Below are 20,517 nucleotides of genomic sequence, written 5' to 3'. Positions count from 1 at the left end.
GCAATCCGCTCATTCTGGTCAGGTAATCAATGCAGAAGCAGAGTGCACGGCATCCTGGAGTGAACATTCATGCCAGCTGCTTAAATGCATCCCCAGTTTTTTGGGACCCTGATATTAAGCCTTCTGCTGAGGTGACCCTTCTGCGCAAAACAATGCTGGCAAATTCATTGTCAATGAAATCCACAGAGCTGTAAAGAAGCTTAAGGGAAATAAGTGGCAGGAATCTGTGGAATTTTGCAGAACTGATAAAAGGCACGGAACCAGCTATGTTTTTCTGGCTGCAGACACTGTTCATTATCGTCTGGAAAACAGAGTCAGTCCCAGCTGATTACCAAAAGGCATTGTTTTACCACTTTGGAAATGAAGGCAACAAGTGAGACTCTTGTAACTACCACGACATTACTCTTCTATTCATCCCAGAGAAAGTTTTTCCTTCTCTTTTTGTTGGTCTGAGCCACTAACACCTTAAAGAGTAAGAAAAGCCACAACAAGCTACCTTCACTCACGGCCATTCCATAATGGAGTAAATCTTCATAGTGTACCAGCTTATTGAAAAGGCATTGAGTGTTCAAGCACCCCATTCACATTACATTTCTAGGGTACATTTGATTCTGTTGACCGGGTGTTGATTCGGTTGATCTAGAATCTCAAAGCCTCCTTGACAAGCTCTGTAGATTGTTACGTCTTCTACATGATGACACCTCAAGCTAGGGTCTTGTAAATGGGAAGAAAACTGCCTTCTTCTGAACTAGATCCAGCCTTTGACAAGGAGGCTTTGTCCTTGCAGAACTCTGCAATGCCATCACATTAAGTAAATGCAGTTTAGGCATACATCTTAATTAAAAGAACCTCTCCAACATTGATTTTTGCCAAAGACATAGTGCTAGTTGTCGAATCAATGGACAAGCTAGTTGTGGCACATAAAGCCTTGAAAAGCTCACTGGCAAAAGTCAGCCTGAAAAGTAATTGGGGTAAAGCCAAAATTCTTCCAGCCAGCAATTGTTAACATGCTGAAGGCTCTAGCATCTTAGGGGACAGCCACCCGATCAAGACTGTCCATGATTTCATCTACCTCAATTCTGTTGCTGAGAATAAGGCACTTAGGTACTTACTGGAATTTTCAAAAAGGTCTGTCTGCATCTTTAGGCACCTAAACACCTTTGAAAATCTGTCCCTAAGTCACTTTTGAAAAATGGGACTTTGGAGCATTTGAAAATTTTACCCTAATTCTGTTACTCTCCCCAGATGTTACTAACTGATGCTCATAAAAACATTAAAGGCTGTTGACTTTCTAACACTCAGTACAGGATGGCTCCTCCTCTCTCTCCATCATCTGCTTCCCTTTCTTTCTTCTCTCTTTGTTGCTGTCCAATGAACAGCTCATTGAGTGGTGGGATGTTGACTTCAGAGGTAAATTGATTGTGACAGAGTGTGACAGAATAGGCAGGGGAAGAGGAAGAGAGCAGCATGCAGACAGAAACAAGTTTGTCATATTCCAGACGTTGCTCTTGAACGGTGACTGCACATTGTGCTTAGTGGATTTGATATGATTACTATGAAGAACTGTATTATTCTTGTCTTGCCTCAACTAAATTTACACTCCTCTGTTGTAAAGGGTTAGCCATGCTCAGCGTGCATGTTTTAAATTAGAGCTAATTAATTTAGATTCGTCTTGTCTTGGATCCACAGACTAGATGACTGCAGTATGTCTTTTGAAATCAAAAGCATGCTTCTTTGGGAGATGCACACTGAAAAATGCTTGTGCTCTGAAGTGTTGAAATACAGCGTACAGCAACCAGTAAGAATGGTGTTCCTTTTTAGTGGTAAGGTTTTGAAAAACAAAAAACACTTCCTTGCATCTTAAGAAACAAGGTTTGAGTAGATCGACTGCTAGGATTTCCTCCGACTACTGCCAGAACTACAATTCCAGCATAGTCAAGGATCTGTCCATAACCTAAAAGATTCTTAACATCTGTATTAGACGTTCATGCTCAAAGATACTGTACCAATAATTTTGCATGTTAGAAAAAAGGTAATGAAGTTACTTTCCTGTATAGTACAAATGCAACATGAGATTTTTTTAGGATGTTATCTGTCAACCTGTCTGGCAAATGTCTGTCTAGTAATAATGTACCCATCTGCTGAAACAAGCCTAAATAATGCAACAGTCTATCAATAATTAATAGACCTGCAGGTCAACGAGTTCAAGATTGTTACAGACAAGCCTGATCCAAAGAGAACGCTCCATTCTGAACAGTTGCAGCACTGACAGTGACAAGGGTGACTTTGTACGAAAATCAAAACAAAAGCATGTTTAATGAGATAAATGTTAAGGATCCAACTTATTTAGGGCTGCTCTGTCCCACACTTACAGCAAGCAGCACCTTGGAACTTCCCACTCAGTCAAGTATTACCCAGATGAATAAGACAGGCACAACCTGGCCTTTAAAGAATGTCTTAATAGGGTTTCGGGATGCACATTGCATCATCAAAAAAAAGACACAAGTGTCTCTTAACAACGCATGCGGGGCGCCTAATTAGGCACCTAATTGCACCAGTTGTCTACCAAAAAAAAAAAAAACCCACAAGATGCAGCGTCCAGTCCTGCAGCCGTTTCTCAGGTGAGTGGTTCCATTGATTTAAATGGGACTATGCACCTCAGTAATGGCCGGAATAAAATCAAGTGTCAAGTTCTGCGCCCAGTACATGCCCACAGCTCCTATTCCTTTTAGTGGGAGTTATGTACATATGCCTCAGAGCAAAATTGAGCACACAGGAGCCTAAAGGAGTTAGGCGTCCAACTCTCATTGATTTTTCAATGGGAGTTTGGACGCCTAAGTTCCTTAGGCACATTTGAAAACCCCTGCCTACACGTCTCCAGAATGTTAATTGCTGTGTTTGGTACAAGTTGATGATAAAAGCACCTGAGATCACCTGCTGCCTTGGCCTTGACAGAACTTTAGTCTCGGAGGTAAACTGCGGTATTTTACAAATGAATGAAACAGTAAAACTTATTGTGCAAGCCACTGAGCAGAGAGGAGGCAAAAACCCTCTTTGGATATGTGATAAAATAGAATATTACAGTCAGGTTTGCTTCTTTCTGAGATAGTACTGAAATGTTATGATTTTGGGGATCTAATACTACATTTAGAACTCTCCCTTGAAGCCTGATCTGCTGGGACCCTGGTTTGTAAAATTCAAACTAATATCATATGTGATTACGTGGCCTTCACCATCTGCAGCCAGGACTGTATCTGTGTAGCATGCGTGTTGAACTGTGCATACAAACCATCTCCATCATAGGAATGTGTGTCAGTGATATTGTTAGTTTGTTTTCTGTATAAAATAAAACCTAAATATGCTGAAATGTGATTTGGCATCTGCCCAGACTGTGGTGCCAACGCAGATTATCTTCCTGAAGCAAATTTACTGTATCTGTTAAACTTGTCTCGACAGTAGTAACTCAAATACAGAGTGGAAAGGAACATTTGCTTTCAGTTAGCGTTTTTAAAAATCACGTCTCGTACGTTTGATGGTAAACACGGTGGTTACTTCTTCAGAAAACCCCACCCACTTACAGCCACTGCAGTCATGAAGAGAAACAGAAAGTAGGAAATGGTGTCAACAGGTTAAGAAGGGAATTCTAGCAAATTTAAAAGGGGACCATACAAAAAAAAAAACACCCCCATGTTAATGTTTACAGTAAATTTGCTTTAAAAAGTGAACTAAACTAATTACTGAAGCCTCTGTCCATGGGATTTTTCTTTAGAGTGAAGCCTTATTGCATGTCTTTGCTCATCAGTGTCTTTTTTTAACTAAAGACACTGATTCTGCTCTTAGTTCTGCTTTATGCCAGTGGAAATAGCTCCACAGAACTCAGCTGAGGGGCACCAATATAAAACGAGCAGACAAGCAAGCCAAATGAATTTCCATGATTCACTGCTGAACCAATCAGCATTCAGATGTGTAAAGCCAGACTTCTGTCGTGGGTGTCACATGTGTCATACAGTTGGCCCATCTGCATCCTTAAAAAAAAAAAAATCTATGTATTTATTAAGTAAAGATTTCAAATACACCTAAGGTACTTGGGGGACTAAATTCCATTTTCAAAAGTGACTTGGGCAATTAGGAGCCTAAGTCAAAGGGTTTTAAATTCTTAAGTCACTTTTGAAAGCAGGATTTAGGCTCTTTTGAAAATTGTATTCTCTCTATCCTGGGCCCAATCCCTGCAGTCATCACACAGATAAAGCGTGCACTTTCTTCCACAGGTGTTTTATCTTTGTAAAGGGATTGAAGGATGGTGATGGGGTACGTAGATGGAAGGGGAAGCTGTTGAACAGACTTCATTGGGAGGATGTCTACACGGGGGACTTTTGCACTGGTGCAGCTAAACCACTGTAAACACCTAATGTAACCTTCCTCGTAATGTAATGTACCTTGTAATGTAATGGAACCTAATGTAATTTCCTTCAGTGACATACACAGCTACAAATGTGCACATTTCCCTAATGTAGGTGGCTGACAAAAGAATAGGAGCTTAGTATCCAATCCTGCTCCCACTGAAGTCAGTGGCAAAACCCACATTGACTTCAGTGGGGCAGGACCGGCGATTTAGTTGCTATGCTGATAGCTACACCAATGAACAGATGAGAAGATGCTTACTGAGAGCTGTAGGCTTGGATTTTCCAAACAGCCTAAGGGAGTTAATCACTCAACTCTCCTTGAAAGAGTGCCTAACTCCCTTGGGCTCCATGGAAAATCCCAGTCCTGATTACCTCAGATGTCAATAAACTCCCTCCATCTTTCCCATCAGTAAGACAACACAAGCTATTGTTTTAAACCTTTGCAAACCCAACCCAGTTCTGCAGATCACTTCTCAGAGTAATGGCAGCAATACCTGTGCTCAAAGTAACGGCTCATCACTCCACAGGTTATATTCTACTCATAGCACTGAAAATGAGAAAGTACATTTTATACCGGATATATGTTAAGGCAACTAACTTTGGACTTTTAATATTTTACTTCCTTTTTCTTTTTTTGTCGTCCTCTTTTGAAACCATCAACTCTTCCTGGGATTTCCCTGCCCACACTGCAAAATGCCTTGTTGATCATCAGGACTAGAGTGCTGCACCATAAGAGGTATTGTACTTCCACAGCAGAAGTTGGGAGAAATTAATTCACTGTAGTATGTTTTACATGTGCAGTCACTTGATCCCAATTCCTTTGTTACACACCCACATGTTAGGAGGGATTATTCCTTGCCTGTTCATGTCTCACAGTCTTTTAATGGATTTAGGGCACAGCTCTTAAAAATGCATAAGGGGGATAAGGCATCACATGATTTTGCTATGGATATTTTATGAGCAAGTCTGGATGCATGCTGTGTGCTTGAAACAAAAGACTGGACAATTCACTACTGCACTAGGATGCATATTAGCATGTACTGTGTGCAAGTTTTATGAGAGATCCTAGCTGCGCATGGAAAAAAACAAAACAAAACCAAAAAAAGTCATGAGAAAGACACCATGTTCCAGCAAGTGGAACACACAGAGAGAGGACACACGTTCATTGCTTTTAAAGAACTGGAATTCACTCACTCACAGAAAAACAGAGGTGGAAAGAAAAACAGAAATAGGAAGTCATGTCTTCCTCCTTTCCCCTGTTGTTGTTTTTCATTTTGAGCTTTTATGGCAATGTATTGACTTAAACCGTTATCTTGCTGTGATTATGCTATTGTAGCTAAGGCTCTTTCATGACCCACTTACTACTACATGATTTGATGCTGCCTGCAACAGTGAGAGCATGAGGGTTGGTTTTGGGGTTTGTTGAGGGGGGGGGGGGTTTGGGTATCAAGGAGAACAGCTGGTTATTTGTCAAACATTATTTACATGTGGAGTGAATCCTTGCACAGGGACTGCCCCACACCAAGGAAAACCTAAACTGGAGAGTTTTGGTCTTTGAGTGGGGCAGGACTGATAATCTGGTCCACTATTTTCCCTCTCAAAGCAGGAAAACTGCACTATCACCATTCTACTGTAATCTCAGAGACGCAACAGTGATAAATGGAGGATTAAGGGTCACTGAGACTCTGGATTCCAGGGGGGATCCCAGAACAGTGTTTCCATTGTGCACCACAATATCAATCTGAATCCTTTTATAAGCTATGGACTAGGTTGTGCAAACTCCTACTATCAGCTATCGTGCTTTTCTCTGGCCATAATCTCATTTAATACAATGGGAACAAGCACTACACCCGTTTGTAATACTGGGCCCTTCATCTGTTCCTTGAAAATGATGGCACGATAGTGAATTTGGATGAATCAATGTAATTCATCCATCTCTTGATCTCAAAACCTCTCACCCTACATTTGTCTTCCTCACCCAGTTCTGAACCGAAATGAAACCCATTTTCATTTATTGCTGCTATGAAATATGAATGGTATTTTATCCTTCGTAGTGCCTGCCATCTGGGAAGTTTACAGAAATTCACAAAGGCGAAGTATGAACATCAGAAATCTGAATGCTAGCTGTCAGACTCACGCCAGGCATCGGTAAGTGTGCTTTTAAGGCAGGATTTTTCTAAGAAAGCATGGAACCTTACTTATTCACTCACAAATCATATAGCCAGGCCGTGGGAGGTCAAAGTCTCAGATCCAATCTCACGGTTTATGGCAGGAGTTGATCACCACAGCAATCAGGAAGGAATTATTTCCTCTACACATAATATTAGTTATGGGGAATGGCTGGCCTCATCTGTTGCCATCACGTATCATGTACTGCCAGAGGCAAGATACCCCATTCAATGGATCAGTGGTCTTGTGTGGCACTAATATAAATAATATTTAGCATGCTATAGTACTTTCTCTTCAAAGCTCTGTACAAATATTACCTTATCTTAGTAGCTGGGGTGGCAAATACTAGACTCATATTTATGGGAATGTTCTTTCTGAAGATACTTCATAGTACAGCACAGTAAATATCTGCATGTTGTGGTGGTTGCTATAGGAACTTCATTTTCCATTAAACTGTAGAATAAACATGCTAATTAGTTTTCTACATCACCTTAAATCCCACACTACCCTGGACCCACCTTTCCAAAGTTGCAGGTAATAATACATAAATAAATAATACCTTGCAACTAGGTAGCATTTTACACAATCACAGCATGCTACAAATGTTAGCAAACTAAAACGGATGATACCTCCATGAGGTAGGTAAGTAAGTTAATAGCATTATCGCCAGTCTGCAGGTGAGTTGCAACACAGAGTAGCTAAGTGACCTCTCTGCCCTTAGTGGCATAGTCTAAAACTACAGCATCCTGAACTCATGACTTTACCATTTATCTCATGATTGGTGGTGATTTTCCTCAATATCCCAACTCCGCAAATTGTGAGAATCTCAGCTTTCATTAAAAGCCAGCTTTAGGTCTCATAGCTGTGGGGGAAAATACAACCTGAGCACAGCCGAAAGTTTCAAAGACTAGAGGTCAAGGAAAATAAGTCCAATTTAGCAATGACTAAAAAAATCTTGTGATTATTAACAAACAAACAAAACAAACAATCTAATTTTTTTGAATGCTTGGACTTGACAATGCTGATACCAGTAAAACCAGAACACACTCTGGTGGCAGCAGTTAGTGGACAGGACTCAGGCAAGTTTACCACCAACTCATCTAACCCTGCTTGTGACTAGGTGTGCATTAGGAGCCTGGATTTTCCCTAGAGCAGATGCAGCCTGTGGAAGCTGGAGCAGAGGTCAGGAGTTCCTGGTTCCCAGCCTGTCCTCAGTCCACTAGAGACTGCTGCTCCCACTAGGTAATCCGAGCATGGATCTTTAAGCTGAAGTCTGCTTACCATAAGCGAGGAATCATTTGTAACTCAGGTGAGATACATTTTCATCCACTTGGGGTCAGACGCAAAGAGGCCAAATGGCTGGCAGAAGTTCCCCCCTCCCTGCCCACTCGAGTAATACTGGTACAGGGGGCTTCCAATATCTAGCCAGAGCCAGCCATACCAGCTCTGTGACACCCTTGCAGAGGCCTGGGCCATAGCGGTATTGCAGGAAGGCTGGAGAAGAGAGGACAGATATGGAGCAGGAAATGGTGTGGCCACTGTGGATATGCACCCAGGACATTACCTGCTGACACAATTCATAAGGCCACCCCAACCTGTGCTGGGGGACAAACTGGCCCCCATAGTCCCAGAATTAGGAGCATGTGTGGGGGGATGGGGTTTAAACCTTCTCTCTTCAGGCTGTGCTCCAGCCTTAGTGTCAGCACAGGGATGAATTTGCCCGAGGGTACATTTGTACTGCAATAAAAGGCTCGTGGCTGGCCCAGGTCATCTCACGCAGGCTCGTGGCACACAGGATGTGTGGCTATAAAACTGCAGTGTAGACATTCAGGCTTGGGCTGGAAACCTGGCTCTGAGACCTTGTGAGGGGGGTGGTTGTCAGAGCCCAAGCTCCAGCCCAAACATCTAGGACTGATATTTTTAGCCCCACAGCCTGAGCCCCAGGTGCCCAGTCAATTGACCCAGGCTCTGAGACTCGGCTCTGCGGGCTTTTTATTGCAGTGTAGATGTACCTTTACAGCCTTAAGGAAAGCTGCTTATCAGAAGTATTTTTCTAAGGGCCTCTCACCATAGTATGTAAGTAACATCTCTCTGTCTTACTAGTTGTTTCACACATCAACATCACTGCCATTCCCAAACCCGCACAGATGCTGTACATTAGTACTGAGATCAGAAATGTAGGAGTCTGCACTCCTCCTCAGACCATATGGCTTGCTCGTTTGTTTTTGTTTTTAGCGCTTAGCTATTCAATCACTGATGTTGCTCTTCGAAACTCGGATAATTGCATGAATGTCCCAAGTCTTCCCTAAGAACTAGTGGGAAAAAACGATCAAAGAAAGTTCATTCTTGGGTGAGATTTGAAAACATAGCAGATATTCAAACAATTTTTCAGGAAGGACAATTTAAATCTCAACAACTGAGAGTTAAACAGTTAAAACATGAAGTTTCTTGGGGTCTGAACTCTTTCGCTGCCGCTATATAACTCGCTGTCACTGCCTGCAATGTATCATAGGCAGAGAAGCAGACAGACTCCAGTTCAGAGGCCTCCTATAACTTTTATTGCATTTTGGCTAGTTTCCAGCTTTGTTGCATGACAAAAAGCAGGTTTACTCTCCTCTATCCTCCTCCCAAAAAAGTGTCTTTTAGAACACAATTTGCTCAGGAATCCCTACAAGCTTAGAATTTATCAAATCAGAGCTCATTTAGTTCTCTCAATCTTAGTTAGGAATGGCCATACCCTGATTTTACCTATACAAAACAGCTTGTAAAAAGTACATTTGTACTGAAAAAAATAAAGTAACAAAAAGGGGGCAACGAACCCAACTGAGTCATTTTATAACATGACCATATAAGATTTGTCCTCTTATCTGACTTCTGAGATGGACATATTCAGGTTGGGGCCATGTTGCCAACTCTGGTGATTTTAGCACAAGTCTTGTGATATTTGGTGGGGTTTTTTAAAGTCCAGATCCTGCAGGAGTGTGTGAAAATCTCAGCTTTTGTTAAACACAACCACCAAATTAAGTTTCTAGAGACTTTGTAGTAGTGGAGAAGGGCTTAAAAACCATGAACCAACTGCACCCTAAGGATTAGCAACCTCAGAGCAAATAAACTCCCAACATTGATTTTTTAAAATCTTATTTTTAAGCCATCTCGTGATTTTTGGGGGCTGACTTATGATTGGCAACAGTGGTGATGCTTAGATGTGAACATTAAATGAAAGTTGGGCAATTGTATCTGCATGCTCCATACTGAAAGCATATCCCGCACATCCAGCCAACATAGTCCATTGATTTCCCCCCACCCCCACAAGAGGAAGATCCTTATGGCCAGGAAAGAGGTTTTGCTTTTCTCTGAAATTAGACGCGCGCCCTCTCCCCTCCCCGGTTGGTTGTCCTCTTCTCCATCTCTACACCTTTAGCGTCTGACTTCTTCCACGAGAGCAGGAGGGAGACTAGAAGAACACAATGAAAACTCTGGCTTCAGCTTTCCCAGAAGGACCAGGAACTTTTGCCTCTTTGTCTTTCTTCAGATCCGCCATCGCTCTCGGAGGTAAGACAGTAAAGAGCCAGGAACCAAGTAACTGCATTTCTGGCTCTGACAGGGTAGGACAAACTGAAGACAGGGTAGGACAAAACTGGAGAACCGAAGACAGAATAGTGTGTGTGGGAGGAAAGGTTTTTTGGGGGGGTTGTTTCCCCTCTCTCTCCTTTGTGGGTTTGCTTACTGTTCCCTGGAAAAGGCTTTGGTTTAAAAAAAGTGATGCAACATTCCTTTCTCACACAGGGCTATTCCTTCAGGCATAGTGGTTACTTACATTTGTGATGGACTCCTGGGGCACATTCACTGGAGTAAGCACCACGTGTAGTAGAAAGAGTTGTCAGGCTCCAACCCACCATCAAGGTCAGGGGAGGAGAACTTTCAAGAACGTTTGTAACTAAATTATGTCCAAGGCTAATAACAGAAGATAACAGTTTCTTTCTCCCCATAAAGGAAAACAGGCACAGTAACCGTTTAAACAACCCCCCCCCCCCCCCACACACAGAGGTGCTTTTCCCTGCTCTTTTTCCCTCTTGAAAGGTTCATCTCTTCAACTTCTTGCTCTCAGCTCCTTGACTGTAGAAAAGAAACGGTGTAAAGATGCCATATCCTTCTTTGGCAGACCTGTGTCTCTTTAGTCATATCTACTGGAACTAGTTGAAACCAGAATTTCTGTTCTGTGAGAAATTCAATATTTTGACATTTGTACTCGTTACAAATCAGAACAAACAGCCTAAACGGCCTGCAAGTAAAAGTTCTACCTTTTTTTTTTTTTTTTTTAAATGGAGTTATCACAATGTTTCGGTGCTAAAACATAATATACTAGAGGGATACTGTCACAGAGCTGGTCCTTGGAGTCAGATGCCCAACCTACCTGCGACAGGCTCTAGGAAGGAAATGAGACAACCCAGGTCCAACTGGGTACAGTTAACTGCCTAAGTAGCTGACAGGCAGTTAATGAAGTAGAGACCACCTGGGCCTAATAAAAAGCTTAGGAGAATTCAATTGAAAGAAGTCTCCTGAAGAGAACAGAAGCTCCAGAGATGAAAAGCTCCTGGGAAGCCTGAATTGAGCAAAAGCTCTCCAGGCAGGGAGGTCGGAGGGACCCTGAGCAGACAAGGGGAAGATCTGCAGAGGTCTCCAGGCAGCAGAAACACCTGAGGCCATAGCAGAAGGAGCTGCTGCTGGAACCTAAAGACTTTCATTTGGGGACCTTTAAAGGTTTATTGGGCTCTGAGGTCAGAGCCTTTAAGCCCTCGTACAAGCACTCCTTTCAGAAGGCGTTATTAATGAGAGATATGCTGCTGTAAAGTCCGGTGTTTTGGTTTCTCCTTGACCAGGCTGCTTAATGAAGCGAGCGCTAGGTCATTTAAGGGCCAGAGTCATGGTCAGCCTCCCTGCAACCTCCCCAGCCTCCGGTGCCAGGGGCTATGTGCACTGCCCCGCCCCCTACATTCCCCGCTCTTCTCCTCTCCCTCCTTCCCTCATAATGCCTTCCCCATGCCAGGGACCTGTACCCTCCCATTCCCTCCCTTCCCCCCTGCCAGATTCCTCTGCTCTCCCCCAACTCATGCCAGGGGTTCTATGTGCCCTCCCATATCACCTTCTCCCCCCATCGCTTTCTTTTCTCTCTCTCTAGGAGATAAATGATCAGGGTGTCAACATTTTAAACTCTAAGAGGATGGGCAGAGCTGAGATGGGGAGTGGGAGGGTAGGAGCACCGTGTTTATAGCTCCCATCACTTGGTTCTGATCTGTAAACAATTACAGACTTGCAAACAAATACCATCAAGTTGAGCACAGGACCTTGTTTTTCTTGGCCAAAAACATTAAATTCAATATTGAAGTTGAAATGAAATCAAAATGAGAAAGTTGAAACAGCGTATTTAGACTCTTCCCATGAAAATGTCATTGCAATGGACATGTTTCCCTGGAACATTTCTATTTAGACAAAACTGCATTTTTTTGGACCAACCCTAACATCTTCAGACTTAGCCCTAGTCTACACTACAGAGTTAGGTCAATGCCAGGCAGCTTATGTCGTCCTAACTGTAAGTGTCTGTGCTAAAATTTTGCTCTCCCAGCATAACTTGCCCACTACACCGACTTAACTCCACCTCCACAAGAGGCGTCAGTCGATGTAGTTAGGTCGATGCATTGTCGGTGTAGACACTGCATTGCTTACATTGCCTGTTGCTGGCTTTCAGAAGCCATCCCACAATGCCCCACACTGACAGTTCAATTGCTGCAAGTGCTCCTGGTGAAGATATGCGCGAGCAATGTACCTGTTGCTCCTTGTGGCGGCAGTGCATATCTAATTACTGTGGCGGCTGTATGCTGTTATAAATCAGGTCAACTTAATTTGGTAGTGTAGACATGCCCCTAGAGGAGGAGATAAAAGGAGACTTTACTATTTTTAATCTGGTTATTCCTGCAAATACTGTCCTGGCTCATGCATCATCAGCAGAAAAATTCTAACCACAGGGCGATATTCTGCCCTCAGTCATCTCTCTGCAACCGATTGGAGCACTTTTCATTGATTCTAATTGGATAAGGTCATTTATTCTCACTACATCCTAGGTCTCAGTGACATTTATTTTCACTCTGAGTCACAGTTTGATTTTGGGTGAGAAATAGAATGTTTTCTGCTGGAAATCTGCAGTTCTGCTTAGCACCGGCCCCAATGGAATGGCAAAGCCACAATATCAATTTTTCCAGAACTTGATGTGCATAAAAAATATCATGTTTAATGACTTTATTCACAACACCTACGTGTTTTGTTCTTGTTACTTTTTACAATTCTCAAGCTCTGTCAAGCTACTGCACTTTTTTAAAGGAGGCAGCATAAGGGGGAGAGAGTTGGCTACTTATTGGCTTTAAAACATGGTTTGACTCTGAAAGGCAGCTATAAAAATAGCACCATGAGGTCTCATGTTTTCTGTGGCTCTATTCTAAAACCTGTTCAGTCCACATGCTAAGGACATTTTTTTCTGATTTTTCAACCATGCAAACTCATTTTGCCATATAAAAGCTAACTTGTGTTCTTTTTGACTTACCCATGAGCAGGAAGAGATTCTGCAAACTTCGTTCTCCTTAGAGGACATGAGTATCATCCTGAAATTATGCCCCTGGGTTACACCTATGCAACTCCCAGGGCCTGCCAACTCTTTCACTCACTATCGATGGTGTTCATGCAACCAACCGATCAGTGTGCATTAAGGCATAAGTCTCTGTTCCCAATCCATAGAGCGTGTAGATCTGTTACAGTCCCAGCTACTTGGGTCTTTGGCTCGAGCTGCAGAGGCTGACGTTGCAGTTCGGGAGGTCCTCAGTTCAATCTCTTGTGTGAGACTTGATGGATGCCATCACATAAGTGGTGATTCATCTGGGATTTGAACTGCTATGGGCTGCAGGTGCTTAGGATGAGTTATTTAGCTGAGGTTAGTCCTGCTCTGAGCAGGGGGTTGGACTAGGTGACCTCCTGAGGTCCCTTCCAACTCTATGATTCTATTCTATGTGGCCCTCTGCTGAGCATCTGTTATACATCCCCTTCTAAGTCTAGTGCCCGGAGAAGAAGTGTCTGTTACAGTGCCCACTGATATGACAGTGAACACTGGGCATTGAGTAAGGATCTCCAGAACTAAAAGTATGAGTCTCTAAAGAGCTATGTAGACCCATGTCCTCTACAGACTTGTGCACAGAAAAGAATGACCACCACGCACTGTCACGCATATGCCAGAAAGAACTAAGTTCGACTTTCAGATCCTACAGTAAGTTTTCATGGCAAGTAGTTAGAAAATAGTGATAAGGAATTTTATGCTGCCATTTCTAAGAAGTCACCTTTAAAGCTAGAACCTCCCTTTAAAAATCACAAAACCATTAATTCTCCCTTATTCCTCCACGTGTGCCTGATCCACTAAGAATTTGGATCAGGCCCTTAAACAACAAGTATGAGAGAGAGCAAGAATGACTAAGATAAAAATATCAAAACATGCAGGTGTGACACACCGAGGCATTAAGCAACCTGGTATTTATTACGTACATCTACTTTCAAGCAAAGTGACGTTGGCCTTACCATTTAAGATTTCAGACAGGTGCTAGGAAAACTTCCAGCAGCAAACATTTTATTTCTTGCCCAGAATCTGATAGTGACTCACCATGCCATGGAAAAAGTGAGAAGAAATGCTTTGAAATTTCAACAAACTAGGCTGAGGAACCCAGCAACCAAGAGCCTCGCTCGGAGACTAAGGTCAGAGCTCAGTTCCGAGGAAAGCACTGCCAACCTTTCCGAACTCTTCTGGCTGGGGCTTATTATCAGGCAGTCTAACCTCCGGGCCACAAGTTCCAAGGCACTGCCTTAGTCCAAGACAAAAAACAGTTCCCTTCAAGGTGTGAAACCAGTTTAAAAAATAAAAACAAAAAAATACACCCCCCACAGCCCTTCTCCATTAGAGGTATAAAGGCTGTTCAAAATAAAGTCCCCCAGTAAATGGGAACAGTCTCATTCTATGCTTCTTGCCCATAGGCATCTCTTCCTGATCTCAGGGCTGACTCCCCTACCCTCTCTGGCCCTGCTAGTACTTCTTTTCTCGCTTAGGTTCATAAAGCAGCTGGCCCAAATGGATTTGCTGCTTTGACCTCCCAGCCTCTTTAAAGAATCCAGGACCAGGCAGGAGACTGTAGACAAGGGAGGGGTTTTAGGATCTATTTCTTCCTGGATGACCCCTATCCTTGGGTCCACAGGCCCCCTGACAGTCAAACAAGCAGTGTATCCCTTTGCAGGGGTCATTCATTTTTATATGAGATCAAGTCAGCATCGGCTTTGCCGTACAACGCAATATAAAATGTTTGGAGTCAGAATTCAATTTAGTCTTTCCCCTTGGGCAGTTCTGAACCTTGTCTATATTTTTACAATGAGGTTTGGCAGTTTCTGCTCATTTGTCAGGTTCACACCAATTCACTGCTTCACAGGTGCTGGGGGTAGGACAGAGACTTGAGCTTCGATACAGCCATGGAATTCAGGGTGAAGGGGAGTGAATTCCACCATCTAAAATGGGTTTATAATAACAAGAGGTCCACAAAACTGGAGCAAGGAATGGTAACTGCAGAGCCTGGTACAGCCTTGACTCCGTTAGAAGCTGCAGTGCAACGTTAAGAATGATTGTCCCCCTTTGCTCCCCCTTGCATGGAACCCCTCTTCTTGGGCTGTGAGCTCAGACTAGCAGTTGGCAATAAGAAGGTCAGATGAGGAGCAGTAATGCAACTACCTTTCCACTATTGACAATTCAGCAGCTTACATTTCTCATGGGCCACACAGCTGTTCTCCGGGCATCTTTCTCTGACAGGGTTGCTAAATGTTTCCCACCCATTCACCAATTTCCTTACATTTAACTAAAAAAAGAATGTGTTATAGCTAAATCTATTTTGAAAAGCGTATTTCAAAATACAAGGGTTTGGGGGAAAAAAGAGATTAACAAATTAAACATAAGAGAGCCATTAAAAAAAATCCAAGTTGTATAGTTCAATATTAAAACTAAAATGTTAAATCCAGTGAACACGCCAGCGGCACACAAGGCACCACAGTGGTACTTAAGCCAAAAATGAAAATGGAGATGGACCAAAAATAAATCCTCCTGATCTGAGCAAGCATTTCCCAGCTACTTCAGAGAACTAATTTTCAGAATCCTTCCAGGAGATACAAACAAAAGGTCAGAACCAACAACCTTGTCTCATGCAAGTAAACTTTACTCATGTGAGTAGTCCCTTTGTCAGTGGAACTACACATTAAAAAGGAAAGATTAGATATGCAGGTAACCTCAGATCTAAAAAACTATAAGCCTCTGTTGCTTGAGCTGAAAAATCAGATCCATTGACTTCAAGGTGGGAGCAGACTCAAGTCTTGTGTAGTTCAGCCACTAAAGGGAGACAAAGACACTTGGCCAACATATTATATATGAGATCAGACACATTTTTCCCAGCATTCCCTATTTAACTCAATTTAGTGAGAGGAGAATTGGGCCAAATGGTTTTCGCTTATCGTAAGTGCTATCTTAGAACCTGCTCTAGCTCCACTGGCATGCAATGTTTAAACTTCTGATTCCAGATGTGAAGGATCAGGCCCTACTGCTATCCACTGAAAAGAAAGTTACTAGAGTAGTGTACATTTCAGGTTCCCATACTCAAATCGCTTAATTCTACAAACAGGATTTGTTACTCAAACTATGCTTTAGGAATCAGAATCATTATTATGGGCCAGAAAGTAGCATTTGCTTTCAGGCCTGTCACTCAAGAACAATGCAGCCAACAGATGAGTCCTTTTTGATGCCATTGTCACACTAATTACCTACGTGAGACTACTCTAAGTAAAGTAGTGACTATTTGAAGTTGAATGTTAAGTAGCAGATTTTCCCCAACCAGAGCAGAGGGGAGAGAAGGGATGATTCCCCAGCATGAAAGAGGATTTCTCAGCATCATGTGCTGTTTTCTGGAATGTAAAGAAGGAGATTTTTGGGTACACTGACAATGTCTCTATTATGACTCTTGTCAAGCATGAAGAAAGTGGTGTTCTGGAAGGGAAATCTTGCAGCCAGAGAGTTGCTGAGTAAGTCGGCTCTTGTGTCAACACAGAAAGAAGATATGGGAGGCTCAGTTGCAGCTTGAATCAGCTTCACCTCTCCCTTTCTGGCACAGCTCTTCAGCTGCACCCAGAGAAGATCTTTAAGGCTATCAGATACCTGAATCAGAAGTAGCTGGCTTTTCTCCGATGCTACTGACAGAGCAGAAACAGTACAGCTGAGTGCAAGAAGGTGATTGCAGTGTTATAAAAAAAAATTCTTGTTGCCTATTAGTGTCTTGCAGCTCACACTAATTGAAGAACTAACATATGCTATCCAGACTGGATACAAAGGAACCAAAGTAAATATGTGCCTTTGTCAACAGAGATGATCTCCTTCGCTAGAAATGCATAAAGAGCTCTGTTGCCTCTGCTTGTTTTTTCTCTAACTTTCTTTAAGTGTTCTTGCATACTGCTACATATTGCACTGTTTGCAAATACTGTAAAGCACAGCAAAAAAAAAAAAAAAAAACACATTTCCCTGAACAGATGTTTTTCATATTTATTCAGGCAGTGTGTACAATTTTTTAAAAATGAATTCTCTGGCTATAGAATCTGATATAGTATCATATCCCCTCAATCTTCAAGGCAGATGCAAATTGGAGGTGATCACCACAAAAGACTAACCCCAGGTTAGATAAAGGAAGAAAGAAAACAGGTCAGAAATTGGATTATGGTTCCTGTACAGATGGGTGGCTACTGCATTTCACCTAAGAAGTTATTCTTGATCCACCAACCAACCACTCACTCACTCATCTCTGGTAGCAGTGTCCCATGTAACTAGTTGAGCTGAAGTATATGGAAAACGAATGCATCATGTGTAGGTCCTGGATACCTGTATTTGTGATGATGTTGACATTGCAGAGGTTACTACATTTGTTCTGTGGCCATGTTTCTGTTTATAGAAACAGAATCTGTTTGAGAAAGACTACGGCGGCACGCGTGCAGTTTATAGCTGCTTGTGTGCTAGCATAAATCAAGCACAATGTCATCTTGGTGACAGAACATCAGACTTATGTTTGAGTGAGTCCACATCAGAACGAGGGCTCCAAAACAATTCATTTGAGAAGAGTCCACTTAAACTGGAACATAGCGATCAGGGAGTCTGCTTAGCTTGTTAGCATTAGACTCCCCAACTTTCTCTCCTATCTTTCAGGGTCAAAACTCAATACAGTAAGGGGAAGTGAAACAGAAAAAACAAGGTGAAAGACAGATCATAGGCAAGGCATTCAAAGGCACAGACTCCCTCTTTCAGTCAGACTTCAAGGGCTAGGGACTTTTATACTGTAAGACATGAAGACAAAGTGATAAAATAAGATGATATTTGCTAAACGTCTTCAAGCACTGCCATTAATGTTTAAAACAAATTTAATTGGTTGTAGTATGTCCAATTCATTTGAATTCTAAACTTTTTAGCCCATAAAAATAGGGCAGAGAAAGGGGGAGTAATTATGTTGCAACGTGGCTCAGTTTTTGGCGTCATAAAATAAAAGTTTATGAAGAGAAGGTATATGCAGAGCAAACCACAAAACTGTTTGTTCTCTGCTCTTTTTGTCCAGCCAAAATGAGATGTGCAATTCTTCTATCTGCTAAATGTCTCCCTTACTAGCAGTGTCAGGAGAACTGCCACCATGCTGTATCTTTTCTGTAAGTATCCCCTCTATTCTGGAATGGAAGAATTACATTGTGGTATTAGACAACATTTCAGTTCGGAGTCAAACCAAACTGAAAAATCGACATATGAGAATCAGGGCCGGATCTAGTACCTGTAGAAAATCAGGAAGTCAAATCCTGTTGACTTCCATAGGGTAAGATTGAGCCCTTATTTAACAATCAGCCAAGGAATCATGGGTCAAAAGGCTCATCCTGGTGCAGGTACTAGAAGGGAAATATTTTGAGAGGTGCTTGCTAGCTTGGATATTTTGCTTCTCTGACTTATTTATGCTACCCCTGAGTCCGTGAGCACAATGTCATCTTATCCTTGATGGGGCCAATCCCTAAACCATAATTCTGGACATCCTTGTCTATTATTTATGATTCAATACTCGTGTGAGTAATATTAGTAAGCTCTTTGATTCTTTTAAACAGCATGTCTGAGTGTTCCCCTGCACTTTTTAAGCAGGGGAAAATAGGAATAATATTGGTATTGCAAAGCATGGTACCCGCAAGTCATTTTGTCCAGGATTTTCAAAGTAGTCCAAATCCTATTGAAATTAAACAATAGTTGGGTGCTTAAGTCTCTTTGGCTCCTTTGAAACTTCCAGTGTCTCCCTTTTACTCTCTGGATAGCATGATGAACTTGCAGTGAGAGATGAGGCAGCGTGTACACTTATTGATTGTATTTATTTAAAAGCATTTCTGTAGAGCTCGTCACTATGATACACCCACTATATAAGGAGAGAACTTGAGAATCCAGTAATAGGAGTCACACTCCAGGGACTAGTGAGAAGGTCACACAAGAGAGTGTGACAGCCAAGAACTGAGAGTAGGAGAGAAGAAATGACTAACCTCTCCTGGCTAATGGACTTTGATCCGGGACATTGATGTGATTAATCCTGTATACTGTTAGCCAAGCAAGAATGTCTGCAGCAAACAACAAGAGAGCCCGTTCCTAAGTGAGTAAATGTATTTCTTCCACCTCTCTCATTTTGAGGTTTGTAAAAATTAAGGTTGAGAACTTGATGCCACAGCTTTAAATATGTGTGTGTGTGAGAGGGGGAGAGAGAGAGAACATGTGACCTGTATAGTTCATCACAGGCAGAAGAGCACCAATGGCCTTTTCTACAGTTAACTCAGTAGTTTTGCTATATTCAGCAACACTGGCCAGCTCTGGAAGAATTTGAGGGAGCAGCATGCAGTTTTTTCTTTTTCTGCATTTAGATTTTTTTGTGTTCATTTCTGTGCTCTGCATGAGCCTGAGGTGTGACTGCAAATCAAGAAAATAAATGTTTTGATGAAAGAATCAATCATAGGGTCAAACTATTTGGGTCTGCACATCCTCCTCCCCGCCACCACAACAGTGTTGACTTCATTACAAGCAGTTTACAGGAGACAAGCCCTGAAGTTCAGTCATAGTGTATGCACAAAGAACTAGAATAACTGTTCAAGCCAAACAACAAATAGTTCCAAAGCCACCAGAGCTCACCTGCAATCAGGCAGTTGTGCTGCTGTGTAACACCAGGACCACTTGTTCATATCTGAAGAGAAATCAGTCTTATGAAAAAGACATTTAAAGAGTGGGCCTAAAATCCGAGGTAAGAGAAGTAATTTGTGAAGGTCTGATATTCTAGATTTAGGAAGGGGCTTGTCTCCTGATGCAGACAAATGGAAGTAGTTTTGCCAACTACGTGAGAAAAGTTCTGAAAGAAAATGCTTCCTATAATAAACAGCCATATTTAACCAGGTAACAAATCAGGAGTCAAATGAGTTTCAGAGGGGCAGAGAAACAGGAACAGAGTAGAGGTTGGACTAAAATTGCTATAAACTTTGGGAGAGGAAATGCATGAGTGTCTTGTTCGGCCCCTTGCCCTTAAGAGGATTTTGCAGCTTTCAGGCCTTCTTCAGCTGCAAGGAGAACAATGGTCTATTTTGTAGGAGAACATATGGCAATTCCTACTGGAACAGGCCATGGGTCCATCTAGTTCAGTCTCTTGTCTCACAACGGTGGCCAGCAGCGCCAGATGCTGCCTAGGAAGGTGGAAGAAATGCTGCAGCAGCAAGCTATGGACCAACCTGCCCACAGGAAAGCTTCCTCCATACCCCAGTAACCAGAGACCTGAAGCATGAGGGTTTA

The 20,517-nt window shown here is 42.3% G+C and overlaps 1 protein-coding gene and 1 long non-coding RNA gene across 11 annotated transcripts in view; one reads left to right on the top strand and one right to left on the bottom strand.

Moving 5' to 3' along the window:
- FGGY (FGGY carbohydrate kinase domain containing) overlaps window positions 1-20,517 on the bottom strand; it is a 351,678-nt gene that overhangs the window by 286,054 nt on the left and 45,107 nt on the right. The window lies entirely within an intron of this gene.
- The window catches only part of LOC137144944 (uncharacterized), a 59,778-nt gene continuing 58,421 nt past the window's right edge, over window positions 19,161-20,517 (top strand). For all 3 annotated transcript variants that reach the window (XR_010917525.1, XR_010917524.1, XR_010917527.1), the window contains exon 1: window positions 19,161-19,339. This is a non-coding gene — a long non-coding RNA (uncharacterized lncRNA). The remainder of the gene's footprint in view (window positions 19,340-20,517) is intronic.

The sequence above is a fragment of the Emydura macquarii genome, unplaced genomic scaffold (genome assembly GCF_026122565.2).
Source record: "Emydura macquarii macquarii isolate MOO-44397 ecotype Brisbane River unplaced genomic scaffold, CSIRO-AGI_Emac_v2 contig_3506, whole genome shotgun sequence".
In the NCBI taxonomy this organism is placed as follows: Eukaryota; Metazoa; Chordata; order Testudines; family Chelidae; genus Emydura; species Emydura macquarii.
Note: the sequence above shows the minus strand (reverse complement) of the source record. Positions and strands in the feature narration are given on the sequence as shown.